At 38.2% G+C, this 12,478-nt stretch overlaps 1 protein-coding gene across 2 annotated transcripts in view; it reads left to right on the forward strand.

Annotated features, from left to right (window-relative positions):
- Window positions 1-222: 222 nt before the first annotated feature.
- RALA (RAS like proto-oncogene A) overlaps window positions 223-12,478 on the forward strand; it is a 78,856-nt gene continuing 66,600 nt past the window's right edge. The window contains exons 1-2 of one of the 2 annotated variants that reach the window (XM_079151768.1): window positions 224-381; window positions 7,230-7,376. The gene's annotated coding sequence lies outside the window, so the exon portion shown is untranslated. Of the gene's footprint in view, window positions 382-7,229; window positions 7,377-12,478 lie in introns of both variants that reach the window. The other variant, XM_079151769.1, reaches the window with a different exon arrangement.

A 12,478-nucleotide genomic window follows, 5' to 3' on the forward strand; every position in this document is an offset into this window, starting at 1 on the left:
TAGCACGCAAAGGGCGGAGGCAAGCTAGCCGGCGCCCTCCAAGCCATTGTTCTCCGGCCCTGACCAGCGACTACCCTCCTCTGCGCCCGCGGACAGGAAGTCTCTCCCCCGCCGGCTCCGCCCCGCTCCCCAGCGCCCCGGAAGTGATCTGCGGCTGCTGCTGCAGAGCGGCCAGGAGGAGGGTGGATCTCCCCAGAGCGAAGTGCCGGAGTCCTCCTCCTCCACCAGCCGCCCAGGCTCTGCCGCCGCTCGTCTGACTCTTCTTTCTGCGGCTCCCGACGCGGAGCCTTCCAGATAACAAGGGCCGAGTATCCTCCGGCCGGAGTTAGCGCAGCAGCGGCTTCGGGAACTGGGAAGGCGGCGGACCGGCTCGCGGTGCAGGTGAGCGATGCCCGCCCGGGCCGCCCCGGGTGGGGCTGGGGCCGCGGTGGCGACGGCGGGGGTGTGTCCGGGCGGCAGAGGGCTAAGGCCCAGGCGCAGAGTTCCGCTGCCGAGATTGCTCATCCTGTGTTGTGCTCTGGGACTAGTGCGGGGCGAGCCCCGGCTGGAATCCTGGGCGCCGCGTTCGCGGATGTGCTGTCGAGTGCGCCCCCGAGACCAGGCGGCTGTGGCGAGGTCCCCTGCGCTGGGAAGCCGCTCGGAGTTGGCCTCTTAGGAAGGTCACCCCGCATCTCTGGCCCGCGGCTGAGGTCCCCGCCCGGGCGGTGCCCGCGACCTGAGGGGACTCATCGCCGCCGCCGCAGTCCCTGCTCCTTTCTCCACCTCTGTTCTTCCCTTTCTTTCCACTCTTTGCCCGTACTAGAGCAGTTGCTTTTTAAGCATCTCGGCCAGGGTTTTGTGCCAGTTGAAGGAATGGTTTTTTAGACTGAAGTCGTTAGACGCTCCCCTCTGAACGGAATAGCTGGCCTCGGGCTCTTGCACAGGTTTAACCTATCTATGTTAGGATAACCTAGTCTCTAAACGAGGAACAGTATGTAGATATTTGGGGGGAATGCTTCTTATGTGATTCGTTCCTGGAAGATTTCCAGACGTGGAAGATGAGATTTGTGTGCTTTCGCCTAGGTGTGTGTGTGTGTAAGTGGGTGGAGGTGACAGCACTCAGAGGTGGCAGTGTTGTTTCAAGGTTTAGGGGGAATTAGGGAGTTAACTGGCCTTTTCTCGGAAACCTGAATGTCCAGACTTGTGAGAGCTCATCCAAGTGTCATTGAAGCAGTGTGAGAATTGCGGTGCCACGCCCTACCTGTCAAGCTGAAAAGCACCTAATTTACAAATAGTTTGATGTGTGTCTGGAAAAACCTTTCTAAAACATACGTCATAAGTTATTCCTTTCCTGGAAGTAAATTACAACTTAATGTTCCAAAAATTGGATAACAGATTTCATTAGTAAACTCTTCACAGTGAAAGGCATTCCTTTTAACTTTTGTTTTTTAATGTATTTAAATGTATCTTATTAACTTGTTTTTGTCTCTCAATAAGGTATTATGAAATGACTCTTTTGACTCTTAAAACGTTGTTTTTAGACCTTGAATTTTAGGGCAGGAGCCATGTCTTACTCATCACTGTGTTTCCAAGCAGTGTGCCTAGAACACAGAAGATTTTCACACATTTCTTCACTGAGTGATTGAATGCCTAGGTGATCTGACAGTCACCCTCCAGATGTCATTTATTTCGTTGGACTAGGATATTTTGTTTTGTTTTGTTCATTTCAGGTTCTTGTCACATACAGACTTTACTTTGTCGTTATGTTTTTCATCATAGAACAATTCAGAAAGAATTCTTTACCTTCCAATACTCAGTCTTCCCCTGAAAGGTTAAAGTTATATTTGGGGGATTATGATTAGGCAATATAACTTGTATTCTCGTAGTGTTAAGTGTTTACTTCTTGGGCCTATCCATGTTAACAGAAAGAGATTTCCTGGCAATAGGCTGTAAATTTATCTTTGGAGGCAATATCCATACCCTACCTTAATCACAGAGAGGAAATTGGGAGTTAATACTGTTTGGAAATTGTGATGCATCACTGAATTGCTTTTAGTACCTCATTCTTCCCATGAATGTGTGAAATCCTCTGACATCCTGATATGACCTTGATATGATTTACCAATAGCCATTTTCACATTTCTGTTCTGAGATCCAGATGCTGTTCTCTAGTATCTGCTGAGTGTGCAGTCATCTGTATCATTTATTTTGAAGCAGTGCTTCATTACAGCACTTTTTTTTTTTGCATGGCTTTCAGGGGGAAAAAACCACACTAATTATAGGAAAGAATCTTGTCTATCATTTATGAGGGAAGTGTTTTTTTTTTTTTTTTTTTTTTTTTCCTTGCAGATGGATTATTTTTACTTTAAGGCGATCCAAACAGGATCAAGGTGCCGATGTCTTTCCTCTCCAAGTATCTGGTGATGGTCTTGCACTGGTTTTTCAAGCTTAGCTTCTACAGAACATGAATGAATATACAAGAGTCACTTCTTATATGTGGGCCTATCAGTGTAATTATGCACTTGTATTCTTTTGTAAATGAGTGACAAGAACAATCACTTTTGAAATACTAGAATAAAAAACTGAGAATGTTAGTGAGGGAAAAGATTGTGATTTCAAAGGGATAGAGACAAGTAATGATTTTTATCATTTTATAAAACATTTTAATTCTCAGAATATAGAGAAAGGAGCCTGCAATTTCTTATCTCAGCTGCATTACCACTGTATAGAGTTTAGATTTCCCTTAATTCAACAACCCTCTTGATAATAACAGTTCTGTCTCCAATATACCTATAAATACAATGTTATTGTGCCCACACATACAGTTTGTGTGCCATGATGAAAAATATCTAGGCATTGTTCTTATTGGAATTCTGATAGAGTATTCGGAACTCAGCTCTGGTTTTTGATTACTATTTACTTCGTCTGATATACCTAAACAGTCCTTGTTTGAGGGGAATACTGTAAACCTATTTGTTGTGACCTGTCCTTGACATCATATTGTTTTCTAGTTTTTTTTTCCACTAATGGGACAGTAGCAAAAATTTTATATATATAAAAGGAGCAGAGGTGTGCTAAGTCTGTTTCTACCACTTGAGACCATAAATTATTTTCTCTTTGACATTAGTATGGAGACTTACAAGTTTTAAAACTCTTTTTAAGGGTCTAATTGCTATTCAGTGCTAGTAGAATTTTCTTCACTTTTTTCAAGCCTGTGTACTTTTTAAAAAAATGCATTTTCAAATGGACTTAATTTGAAGAATGTGATCATTTTTTGGTTTTAAAAAAGAGGACAAAGCTCTAAGTAAAAAACAGCTCATACATTACCTAGCTCCCATAAGTAACAGCTATTTTTTTTTCCTTAGACACCTTTTTCTACCTTTATTGCATTCAAAACAATTTGGTTTCCATACATATATTTATATAAAATGAAATTAAAATTGAATTTTTAAAAGCTGCGTGAGTGAAATTTAGAACAATGTTGTGACTTCAGTTTAATTATACATGAAAGCAAAGCTTATTTCCTCAAAATCAAGAGAATAGTCTGTACAAATCAAGAAAAGTAAGCGTCTATAAAATATTATGATACTCTCTCAAAGGCTTTCACAACTAATATCCTGTATTAGGTGCAGTAGACAAAATATTTGTCACACATAATCTCCAAGTCTGGAATCCAATTTCAATTGCTGAACTCACTTTTGAAACTAAGGATCGGTGTTTGACAATGTCATTTTGGATAGGAAAACTCAACAAGATTATGAAATGACTAACTCCCAGATGCATTCTGAAGATGGGGCAAAGATCACCAGTTTCCGCAAAGATTGTAATTGTGGTCATCTAAGCCACAGAATCTTTTTATGCAGTCCATTAGCTAGCATAGTAATCCATTGAAAATGGAGGTCGCCACACTGACTTGCTGATGGTTTAATATAGCCACCCTTGTCTAGATTTAGTCTAGATTACTGCAGCTGCCTTCTAGCCTGTGGTTGGCTACACTCTAATCTTTTTTTTGCACTTGTTTAGAATAAACATGACACTTCCCTGCTTAAAATTCTTTTGTGGATTCTTTTTGCCCATTAATACAATGCAAATTCCTTTTATCCTCAATCATGTATACAAAACCTTCCAGTTGTACTCCTCACCTAACTAGCTCTCTAACTTCCTTTCTTTCATGATATTCAGTTCTAGCAGTACTGAGCTCCAGGAGAGCTAGTGTTTACTTATTCTATCATTTCCTCTCCCTGGAATCCTTTCCTTCCCCCAGTCTGTTATATTCCTACTGGTTCTTCAGACTCCATTTAGGTTACACCTCTCCAAAATTTGTATCTTGATCAGGTTCTTTTCTCTGGACCCCATCCCTCAAACAAACAAAACAAAACAAAAAACAGCTTGGAGACTGGGCTTGTTGCTTCTCTTGTGTGTTGGCATGACATCTGTTCCAGTACTTACTACACTAAGGAGAGTACCTTCATTAGTATACTGTAAATTTTATTGACCTCAGTTCATAGTAACCTCATAACTACACAAACATGACTTCTGCTCTTTTCTTCTGTCTTAAAGGCCTTCATAGTCCTTTATTCCCACTGTGTGCACATGCCTGTAATCCCAGTGATTCAGGAGGTTTAGGCAGGAGGATTGCAAGTTCAAGACCAGCCTAGGCAATTTAGCAAGGCCTTAAGCAACATGGCAAGACCCTGTCTCAAAATAAAAAGGGCTAGGGTTGTAGCTCAGTGGTTGAGTGCCCCTGGGTTCAATCCCTAAAATGGGGGGCGGGTGGCAAAAGAAAAGAAACACATAACAGTTCAATTTATTGAATGGTTAGATCCAAGTAACTTAATAAGTATTTGCCTAATAGTAACTGTTTGAGAAAATAATATACATAAACCTAAATAACTTTCATTATAGGAATCACATAGTAGTCCATTGTATATATCATGATTTTTTTTTCCAGTGTGCTACTTGGACATTTAAGTAATTTCCAATATTTTGTTAAATTATAATGATTTTAGGATTAAAAGTTCTTTAATCCTAAAATCTTTGTATTGTTGGAAGTAAATCTTCAGGATAAATGCATATGTAGATTTGTTGATATTGCCAGATACATCTCCCTGTGGGATTGTACTACTTTGCATTCCCACCAGTAGTGTATGAGTGCCTGTTCCCCAGTGCCTCACCAAAAAAGTATACTGTCAACTTCTGAATTTTTGCCAGTCTAGTGGGTAAGAAATGTTATCTCAGTGCAGTTTTTATTAGTATTTCTCTTACTACAAGTGAATTAAGCATTTTTTATAAGTTTAAGGATCATTTTAATATTTCTTAATATTAATTGTGTATGTTATTTGCCTACCTTCTATTTGATATTTTGGACTTTTTTTTCTCCCTCTCAACTTTTCAGAGTTCTTTGTATTAAAGAATTGTTTCAGTCATATTTTTCACCACTGTGATCAAAAGACTTGAGAAGAACAATTTTAGAGGGGGAAAAGTTTATTTGGTGTTTCTGGTTTCAGTGGTTTCAGTCCTAGACAGCTAACTAGTTGCTCTGGGCCCAAGGTGAGGCAGGACATCAGGGCAGAAGGGCATGACTGAGGAAAGCAGCTCAGAACATGATAATCAGGAAGCAGAGAGACTACTCTCTTTTAACAGGGATAAAATATAAACCCCAAAGTCACACCCCCAATGACACACCACTGCTAGCCACACCCTGCCTGCCTACAGTCACCACCAGTTAATCCCTATCAAGGTGTAAATACACTGATTAGGTTAAAAGCTCTCATAACCTGATCACTTCCTCTCTAAACTTTATTGCATTGTCTCACACATGAGCTTTTGGGGTCACCTCACATTTAAACCATAACAAGAATATTAGGTATTTAATGTTTAATGTTTTGCCCAGTCATCTTTTGGTATCGCTTGTGCTGTTTTATATCACGTAAAAGTGTGTTTTACATAGTCAAATATGTTAACCTTAAATTTACTACATCTGGAGTTCTAGTCATAGTTAGACAATCTTTTTCTAACCTCAGGTTATAGAGCAGTTCACACATGCTTTTTTCTAATACTCATGAAGCTTCATTTTTCACATTTAGTTCCGTTTGGTATATATTTCTATGTGTGGTGGATCTAATGTGTCATTTTCCAACAGGCTGTCAATTCCATTAATTATTAAAAAATAATCTTTACCCCACTTGTCACATATTGTATGTAGTTGGGTGTATTTTATTCTATTGAATTGTCTGACCATTCATGTACCAATATCATATTGTTTTAATCATAGCAGTGTTGTAGAATGTTTTAGTACATAGAAGCTTAGTAGTTTTATTGTAGTATGTTACCTGGTATGGGCATTCCTCCTCTTCAGTGTTTTCCTGACTCCTCTTATATATTTTATTTTTCCATATGACTTTTAGTTTCAAGTTGTCTTAACTCTATTTAAAAAAAAAAAAAACTCATTGCTTTTTTTATTGGGATTGCATCAAAAACTTAAAATTTAACTTAGAATTAACACCTAGATAGTGTTGAGACATCTTAACTTAGAACAAGCCTTGTCTTTATTTTCTTAAGTCTACTTTTGTGTCTTTGAGGAATGACTTATAGTTTTCTTCATATAAGTTTGAAACATTTCTTTTTTCCTTTCCTCAGTACTGGGGATTGAATCCAGGGGCATTCTATCATTGAGCCACATCCCAATCCCTTTTTATTAATTGCCAAGGCCATCCTTGAACTTGCCTCTTGCCTCAGGCTCCCTCACAGCTGGGATTACAGGCATGTGCCAACATGCTCTGTTGATTATTTCTTAATTCCTAAGTATTTTATTGTTTGTTGTTCTTTTAAAGTTTTCTTATCAATTAAATCTTTTAGATGGTTATGCATATATATAAATACTATTTTTATATGTTTTGCTGCTACCTTACCAAATATTTAAGTTACTTTTATCATTGCTTCTCTTAGGCTTTCCAGATATTCTATCATGTCATCTGTAAATAGAGGGGATTTTTTTCCCCTTTCTTTTTCAATGGTTATACCTCTGTTTATCTTATCTAATTATATTGACTGATATTTCCAGGATTGTATTAAGTAGTAGTGTAACAGTGTCTTTAATAGAGATGCTAATTGCTTCATTGCAAATCCAATTCTTTGTGGAATATATATGCATACATTTGTATCTGGATATTAATTTTACCTATGGATATGTCTTTCACAGATTACAGTCCTTCATTCACTGTCTTTCTTTCTTTTTTTCTTTTTTGCAGAACTGGGAATTGAACCCAGGGAAATTCTACCACTGAGCTATACCCAGTCCTTTTCATTTTTTATTCTGAGACAGGGTCTCACTAAGTTGCCCAAGCTAGCCTCCAATTTGTGATTCTCCTGCCTCCGTCTCCCACTGGTAAAGCAAGGTAAAGACTGTTCTGTGGTTTCATAGTTCATATCACAGTCCCGAGTTTTCTTCCTGCTTCTTCTGGACTTTGTTGTCATTTCTGGCCAGATAGTCGTGAATGCCACAAAGTTATGTCCTTTTCCCTTTTAGGCTACAGCTATGAAAATGTGGGGGTTCTCTTCTAGGCTCTCTGTGCTTCGCAGATGAATTAGGCTCACTTGTAATGGTTCTGTGTTGGGTTCGTGGGTCTCTTGGGCATATGGCAAAGCAGGTTTGCTGTTAGATGAATTTACCCAGAGGAGATGGCTTAAAATACATGGCTATAGGGTGGTTATGGACAAGATTGTAGAACCTAAATATCAAGCTTTAAGGCAGTTCTTTCCCCAAAATTTGTGTATGCAAACTCATTCCTCTGGCTGGAATGCTCTATGTTAGTGTGAAATCAGGTGTTGACTTAAGAGCCTGCACACATTTCATCTACCTGGCAGTGGTGGACACACACCAGTGCTCCACTCTGGAGAATGTTTTAATTTCATTGCCATCAAATTTATCCAGAAAGTTCAAGTTACATATTTTCTGAAGATTCTTAAAATTTCAAGATTATGTGGGTCTGTGGATGAACTCTCAGTCCATAACCTGCTGTCTGTCATTCTGAATCTTTCCTCTCCCAGGAGTGCTGGGTGGTATGACTTTTATTAATTTTTTGACCTTATGTTAAAGAACTCCTCCCTAGAACTTCAACAATGCCCCCAATGACCTATTGTCCATCTTTCTGCCACAGGAGTGCTGGCAGGTGGTGTAGTTATAATTTCTTCTTCCCCCGAGGTGCATAAGCTCTCACTCAGCTGAGTACCTTTGGTCTATGGGCAGCACTCTCTCCCCTGTCATTCCTGTGACCCAAGTAGCCTTTTTCTCTTTGAGACTTGCTGTCTCACTGGCATGATATTTGTTCTTGGGGTGGGTGTTTAGGGACTTTCTACCTTAGAGATATGACAATCTGGTCCTCTGGTACATGTTGCCATTCCAGTGGCAGGACTTTTTTTTTTTTGCGGTGCTGGGGATCGAACCCAGGGCCTTGTGCATGCAAGGCAAGCACTCTACCGACTGAGCTATCTCCCCAGCCCTCCAGTGGCAGGACTTGGAGAGTGACGTTTTGTTTCCTTTTTTTTTGTCTTATTTCCTTCTTTTCACTCTTGCATTTTTAGTCTGAGGAAATTTGACTCCCCTCCTCTTTTTGCCTGAGTCCTGTAGTCTTTGAAAGAAAGTCTCCATCCTAAGGACTTAGGTTTCTGAGACACCATCCCCTTTCACTTAATGCTTGGTTAATTGGTAACTGCCCTTTCAGTCTCCAAAGTCTCATTTTTCCTGTCTACATATTACAGCTTTTATTATTCTCTCTTCCTGTTACTTCATTTATTCTTATTTGCTGCTTGTAGGTTTTAGTAGTTTTTTTTGCTAAGAATAAAATAAAACTCAATCATTTGCTCTGCTTATATCTCCCTATCCTTTGCTTTGGCTCATTTCGTAAAACCCAGTCTTGTCATTTTTTTAAAGCTTATATTTATCTGGTAACAACTGTTCAAACTTTTTGTTCAGTCATTGGGGTTTTTTTTGTATTTTGTTTTCCATAAATTGTCTTTTTTTTGTTGTTCTTTTTCTTTTCCAGTGAAGGGGCTAATTTTTTAAATAACATTTATTGAGATATAGTTCACATACTATAAATTCACCCTTTAGTCACAAGTTGTACAGCCATTACCTCTGACTAATCCTGAACACTTCATTACTCCCTCCAGAAGAAAGCCATTACTCCAGATCACTAGCCATCACTCCAGATTTTTCCTACCCCAACCAACTACTAAATTGACTTCCTATCAGATTTGCATATTCTAGACATTTTAGGATTTCATAAATAGAGTCATACAATATGTGGTCTTTTCTGTCTGGCTATCTTGATTCAGCATAATGTTTTTAAGGATTAACAATGTTGTAGCATGTGTGAATACTCTATATATTTATTTACTTGGTACCAGGGATTGAACCCAGGGGCACTTAACCACCAAGCCACATGCCCAGCCCCTTGTTTTTTAGTGTCTCGCTAAGTTGCTAAATTGCCCAGGTTGGCTTTGAACTTGCAGTCCTCCTTCCTTAGCTTCTGCCACCATGCCTGGCTTCAGTACTACATTTTTTTTTTTTTTAAATGACTGAATTATGTTCCATTGTATGGATATGTCATATTTTGTTTACCCATTCATCCATCTCTGGACATTTGGGTGTTTCTTCCTTTTTACTTATATTGAATAATGTTGCCATGAACATTGATGTATGTGATTTTTTATGGACATATTTTTATTTCTCTTGGATGTACATCTGGGAGTAGAATTTCTGGGTCATATAATAACTCTGTTTCACATTTGGAGAACCTGCCAAAGCAACTGTACCATTTGGTGAAGATACAGAAGAACCAGCAGTGATCTGTGTTCCTACTTTTTTCACATCTTTACCAACACTTCTAAGTGTCCATCCTTTGTATTATAGTGATGCTAGTGGGTATGATTTCTGTCTTCTGTCATCTTCTAAGTTACTTGTCTTGGCTGTCCTGTGTATACAAAATAGTTTATATTTTAGCATATTGTATCTTTTTCTTCTTAGGTAATTTAGTTTGAGATCTAGTGCCAAGAACGGTTTCTTTATTACAGAAACTATAAATGTGACTTCATTTCAACTTCTAGGTAAACTTTGCTTTTGGTTAATTAACAAGATTTGTTTTCTCCTGGTATGTTTAATAGGTTCAAACTGCTAAAACTTAATGTTGTTGTAAGTACATTGTTAGATACTGTGGCTTAACAAGTAATAAGACAAAATGTCTAAGAGTAATGAAGGAGAATTATTCATAATGAACACTAACGATGTCTTTAAGTGAATTGTTAGCATAATGTTGACTACAAAATTGAGGAGCACCAGTTATAACCAGAATAACCAAAAATGATGTTTCATTGAACCATGTACAACCTAGTACAGAGTATGGCTAGATTTTTTTTTTTTAAATGGAAACTTAGCACTTTTGTATACATCATCTCATTTGATCTTTTTATAGGCCAAAAGGTATAGGTGAGATGGGTGTTCTGGATGGGAAAATTTATTGACCTTCATTCAACAGTCTTATTTTGGTCATACCTACAACTTTAAGATTTCCTGAACCAATTAATAACTGTGTTCCTTTGATTTAAATGACATTTCACAAAGTATTTGTTCACAAGAACATTTCCATAAAGTTTTAACTTATTTAATCTCTACATAATTTATTGTATACTTTCAGTTCTCATTTGTTCTATTAGTTTCTCTATGTTAACATAATCATAAATTGAAGTTGACTATTTATACATCAACTATGTTTCCCTTTTTGTAATGCAGAAAACTACATTGGTGATTTCTTTTGTATTTAGTTAGTTTAAAATGGGAATGATATTTTCCTCCAGCTTTTTATTTTGAAGCATTTCAAACCTACAGAAGAGCAGTGCATTAGATGCCGACAAGCCCTACACCCATATTCACCAGTCATCAATTATCATTTTGCCACTTTTACTTTTTCTCTCTCAGGATAGAAGTTTTTATTTTTTGAGCTATTTGAAAGTTGGGGAAACTTCACCTCTATGTTCTTCAGCTTACATCTTCTGAGAATAAAGGCATTGTCCTGCATAACCATACCATTATTGTAACACCTTAGAAAATTGGTAGTAATTTCATCATATTTTCTAGTATCTAATCCCAAATTCAGGTTTCCCGGTTGTCTCCTAGTTTGTTTGCTTATTAGTTGTGCTGGGGATCTAACCCAAGACTTAGCACATGCTAGGCAAGCACTCTACCACTGCCATACCTGCAGTTAAACATATTTAATAAAATGTTTTTAATAGCTATCCCCTGAACCACTTTCAGTATTCACTGAAGGATTTCTATTTGCTTATTGTTTCTTCTTTAGTCTAATGAACTTTTTTTCCCTTCTTTATCTTTTGTGGTGTGTGTGTGTGTGTATGTGTGTGTGTGTGTGTGTGTGTGTTGTAGGGTTTGAACCAAGGACCTCATACATGCTAAGCTGGCACTCTTTACCACAGAGCCATATCCTGATCTCACAGTAAACTTTTTTGAGATATAAATTATACATAAAATTTTCCCATTTCAGGTTTACAGTGATTTTTAGTAACTACTGAATTAATTGTGTAACCATTACCATAAGCTAGTTTTAAAACATTCTTCCCCTTTATCTGCTCCTTTCTTCATTTTTACTGGCAGATTCTTCTTATGGTCAGGGAAGTTGGTCATCTTCATCTCCAGATTCTGTTCCTCCCAAACTCATTAGAGAGAGTCAGTCAGTCTTCACTAAACTACCAGAAAAACCCACGGGATGTTGTACTCAGGGCTCTTGGCCTTGGTCTCTTGCCTTGCTTTTCAGTGAGATGGAGCATTCGGGTTTAGTCCTGTTGGAGTAAGGAGTGGATAGTTCCTCTAGAGAAAGAGATGCTAGGCAGACATATCATGTCTGCTTCTTTAGGGTATTCATCATTTCTTCCCAATGAGAATTGAGCCAAAAGTAACAAATAGGAGGTTGGTATCTGGAATAATTTTTTTAAAATCATGTTTGCTGTCTCATTAATTTTAACTTTAAATCAGACTTGACTAGTAGCACTGTTTTCTTATCTAAAAAAACACATGTGATACTTGATTTCAGGTAAAACATACCACATACCCTTTACTACCTCCCAAGGAGGTAAGGGTGCCTACATTAAGAACAATAACAACTTGATAATTGTGACTGACCCCTATCCCCACTTTTCATTGGCATTCTTTTATGTAATTGTCTTTAACTTTTTGAGTGGGGTTTATATCCAACTGTCTTGGAGTTCCTACATTCCTACAGATTGCTGAAATCAATTTTTTATAATTAGTTTGCTTCCCCTCTTCATTTACTTAACTTGGATTCCCAAGCTCTGTCAGTGTCCATATGTTATATGATTCATCTCTGAAGTGATGTTTTAAAAAGTAAGAATAGTTCCCAGTTCCTTTTCATTACACTGGGTGTGTGATGTGTACAGCAATGGTGATGGTGCTATTGATGTAGTTATAATT

Source organism: Sciurus vulgaris, assembly GCF_902686455.1.
Source record: "Sciurus vulgaris genome assembly, chromosome: 8".
NCBI classification, from domain to species: Eukaryota; Metazoa; Chordata; class Mammalia; order Rodentia; family Sciuridae; genus Sciurus; species Sciurus vulgaris.